The following is a 4,903-nucleotide window of genomic DNA, read 5'->3' as shown; positions in this document are numbered from 1 at the left end:
AAAAGATCTAAAGGAGTAGGGGAAGTGGGAGGGGTAGGGGAAAGGAAAGAAGGAAAAGAAAAAACCATGAAAAAAGGAAAAAATGGAAACAAAGTCTGTGTAAATAGGGAAGAGTGGAGGGGGTGAAGGGAGGGCAGGGGAAAGGGGTAAAATAAGAACCAAGATGCATCATGTAAAGGTACAAGTTCCCAATGATGAATGTAACTGTATTGTGTACCTAAGATGTACCAATAAATTTAATGTAAAGAAAAAGCCTATGCCTGGATTTTTCTCAGGAATTGATTCCTTATGATTGTTTTATTCATCCCAATTTAAATTGTCTCCAAAGAATGGCCTGGGACAAAACAAGGGCTGAAGAATTTCCAACTAGTCATAGCACCGCGGATACTAAAATCCCTATTCCTCACTGCCCTGCTTACCCCGTCATTTCCTCCAATGATGGGAGTAGCAGAAAGCAAAGAAAAGCGACTTGCATCTGATGTAGCCACAGGTCTTTGAGAGCCCTGACTAAAGCTTCTCTCCTCTTCCACGTATTAAACATGTTGTTTTCAGGAGAACTCAGCCATCTGGTTCTGATTCATTTGTACTTAACTCATCGGGGAGTCTGACTTGCAAGAAGTTTGAATTCATTTATCTCATGGCCTCTTTCCCTAGAAACAGGGGAATGGGTTTGGACAACAGATAGACAAAGGCTCCTGAAGATAAGAAAGAATGTAGGAGATGGCCATTCCAGGTCTACTACAAAGCCTTATAAGCCCTGTGTATGTCCCTGGTCTCCTGGGTTGGGACCTCCTTCCTGGGAAATAAGGGTTCCGACCGAGTGGCAACTCACTTCCATACAAACTATCAAGAGTTACTGAATGTGGAAAAGCCCAGCAGCTTTTCACAATGTAACTATCACTAAGAACCCAACACAAAGTTGAACAATTTAATGAAACAATTCTAGGTGTTCTATAATGACCAAAAAGAAAAGGAAAATGGGATTATTAGATATTCATGGAAATGCAGGAAAATCAAATAATCCTAGATTAGCCTTGTCCTTTACTTAATAAAAAATCACTAAATTACTAAATCAGACTTGATATTTGATTAACTCTACATGGGTCAAAATCTCCTGGCATGGTCTAATGGGTGAAAGTGAGCGATAAGAACTGGATGGCTGTGTATGGGATAAGTGGAAAATTCAGGACATAAATTTAGGGTGGCCTGGAACCAGAAAGCCACTCCCTTTGCACTAAACCATGGTGTCCAGCAATGGTGACAAGACCACCTGTGGCTGCTCCTCAGTATGAGATGGACTATTGCATGGAGTATGAGTTGAGTTTAATGTCCAAATTACCACTTTTGAGTGAAGAACTCCTGTATATAATTGTTATAAATAAATTATGGGATTCTTTAAGTGGCCATGTCAGCTAGAATTCTTGTGATTTCATTCTCCTCAAACCTAGAATAGTTATGCATAAAACTCACTGACTGCTTATATGACCACTGCCGAGGTGATTTCACCAGAAGTTTTCATTTCAAGGACCTCCTCCAGGATAACACCTTCCAAACACATCTTCAAGCACATTTCTGACTTCTCCCCTCAAACCCATCTGCCCCCTTAACACCTTCACTTGGATGTCTTGTACACATCTCAAGTTAATTCAGTTCAAAATAAAGACTAACATTCTTCTCACACGCTGTTCCCCTCCAATATTCTCTACCTCAGTAAAGAGCACTGCCATCTAAACAAACTGTCAAGAGACACTGGCTCAAGAGACACAAAATCTGGCCTCTATACGTCCCTCAGCTGTTGTTGAATTCTCTGTGTGAACCCTGACGTTTAAGACATGTTTGTCTTCATCCATCTCCCACTCATTGACCCTGCCAATAATTAAGACTTTGTTTTTCATGGGCTTAGAGTTGTTCATTCAAGAACCTTCTAGAAAAGTCATTTTTCCCTAGACTCTGAGGCCCACAGAAGGCAGGGAGCACATCCAGTCTGTGCTATATTCCTAGCACAAAATGAGCATGACAATGTGAAAGTAAGAGATTCAGACCTCAGTAGTCCTCCTCCAGTTTTGTATCTTCACTCTAGCACTGTCACACACTATAATTATCTACACTTCTTCTTCTTCTGTTTTTTACATTTATTCTTCTTCTCTAGACTGAAAAGTATTGATTCACCTTTGCTATCTTGGCACCAAGGTCACAGCCTGGACACACAAGAGAATGTGTGAATGAATGATGACATGACCTAATGAATGGAGACTATGAAACAGAGTAACTGATGAGGCCCTCAGTCCACCAGGTAGACTTTACAAGCCCTAAATATGATCCTCTCGTTGCAGTCTAATTATGTATACTATTCTGATCCAGGCAGGATGCAGGAAGAGGGCTAATAGTGGAAATTTCTCACCAGGCTGAGGACTTTTATCATATATTCTCTCTCTCTCTCTCTCTCTCTCTCTCTCTCTCTCTCTCTCTCTCTCTCTCTCTCTCATTTTTTGCAAAGTCTTTTCTTCCTCCCACCTTATTCATAACCAAGCTTTGCTATTCAGGGCACTGTGAAAATGTGTTTTTCCCATCAGTCCCAATGAAATAGTTTCCACTGTCTGTTTCCCTTGCAGATAGCAATCAAAATCCGGGTGCAACAATAAAAAAGAAAGCCCAAGCTCTTGTCCACATAGATTCTAAACCTAGTCCTTGGAAAGCGACACCCCAGGGGAATTTAATCATGATTGCTCTTGACTTGGCCCAGCCCTCTGTTGTTGAATACAGGGTGTGTAGAGTGATCTGTTTGTGGAAGCTGACTTCCTTGTTCTTCCCTCTCAGTCTTCCCAGAAGGCCACAATAAGAGGCCCTTGAAGACTATTACTCTCTCAAGGCTTCCTGTGGGACCTTCAGGGCCAACACTTGTCTTTAAATCTCAGTCCATTTTTTACTGCATCCTCTGGCTGTAGCCCCTAAGCTCTCCCTACACTGTTGCCTGAGCTCTGTATTCTCTCTGATTAGCTGATTTTGCACCACCAGGTCAAGACCTGGCCCTATCACTTAGCAGTTACATGACCTTGGAGAGCTATTTTACCTCCTATCCTCAGGGTTCCCATGTATAAAACAAGTACTAAAATTCTGACTCATGGGGCACCTGGAAGGTTAAATTATTCAGTGTAACAGAAACTCAATGGAAACTGGTCCTCAGGACAAATATCCTGCATCCTTCTTGTGAATCTCAGCCTTCTCAGAACTCCTGCAGCATAGTACTGGGCTAACATAGCATTGGTAGCCAGAAGGACCCTTGGAGATTGCCAGTTTGAAAAGTCTCATTTCAAATATGGAGTGAATGGATATGTACACATAAACACATACCCTATATCTTTTCATACAAAAATATACAACATTCACACACTGCGCATACCATACTAACACACTGCACACATCATACACAATGTACCACAATGCACCACAAACACACTATCACACAACACACAAGCCACAGTCCACATATAATACTCACAAACAAAGCAACAAACACAAGCGCACGCACACACGTACAGCCGGGCATTTGGGCATTTGCCATTTTCCCATTCCAAGGATGGCCTGTCCCCATTGCCCTTTGCTTATGATTTGGCCTTTTGTAACTAGGAAAACATCTCTAGTGCTCAGCCCAAAGGGATTAGGAGGAAATGCTGTGGGAAACATAAAGAAAAAGGATGTGTTGTTCTTCTAGGCCTTTTGATCTTTGGTGAACTTGGATCCTATTTTCAATGCCCACGGATGATATAATAATAAGTAACATACCCAAGTGCTCACTCTAATTCAGGCACCATATTATTGCATTACTTGTTGGGTGAATTTAAACCTTACAACATGCTCTGTGCTTGCAGCTATTAAGCAGGCAGGTTGCAAGGGAGCAATCATCCCCAGACCTCTCTGCTACTCACCATCTATCCAACAGCTGTGCCCCACTTTAGCTTTGCTCATGAGCAACTAGAAGAGCAGTTGTATCTCAAGCTGGGAGTGACCCATGATTAACCGGCAAAGGGACAGAGTCGGGCTTGCTGTGCTTCATTCATAGATGTTCTAACCAACATCCAGGTATCAAAGCACCCAAAGATTGAGGCCACGCATCTCTGTCATCTCATCCAGAGGTAAGAATGGCTAAGGTCTGTGGTTCTGATGCTAGATACCACCCAGAAATTCATTATTTTTCCACAGCATACATGATGCTTGGTGTTCTTGGTTCCACACTAGTGTCAGCAATACAATTTTTATAAACTCAAAATGCAACGTGATTTGAGTTCAAGCCAGCTGCTCTCTGCCAGTTTATGGTTGGCCATTTGGTGCACAGAATCCAATCCAACAATCCATTTCCAATGTCACATACAACCAGAGTAGAATATAGCCAGCCCAGGCCCATAGATTTATAGAGACACTGGGTTCCATTAAGCCATCTAGAATTCCACTGATGTTATTTAGAAAGAAAGCTGTCTTCTTTGAGATAACTTAGCCAAGCAGGTAGTCGTTTTTAAAAGATAGCTCTTAATGTTCAAAATATCATAAACAAAGCATATGTATTTGTAAGATATTTGAGACTCCTGAAGTTTCAAGACAATAAGGCTTTGAAAGGAATGGCCCTGGATAGAATCAGCATTTTCTATTCCTTGTTGGATCGGATGCTCTATGACCAACTTCCTCCCTTTAATCCATAAGGCTGGCACTTTCCAATGTGTTTTCATGTTAATTGCTACATTAGTCATTCACAATGATCTTGAAAGGTTATCATTTTGTTCTCCAGATACAGAAATTATGAGTCAGATAGGACAAGTAACTTACCAAGTATCCCACAAAGTATGGTGGTACAGGCAGAATAACACGGTTGTTTAGTGTTTATGCTCCTGCATTGTGCTGCCTTCTGCCA

The sequence above is a fragment of the Heterocephalus glaber genome, unplaced genomic scaffold (assembly GCF_053883595.1).
Source record: "Heterocephalus glaber isolate CG9 unplaced genomic scaffold, H.glaber_assembly_v1.0 deba00001447, whole genome shotgun sequence".
In the NCBI taxonomy this organism is placed as follows: Eukaryota; Metazoa; Chordata; class Mammalia; order Rodentia; family Bathyergidae; genus Heterocephalus; species Heterocephalus glaber.
The sequence above is the reverse complement of the archived record's forward strand: the minus strand, read 5'-3'. Positions refer to the sequence as shown.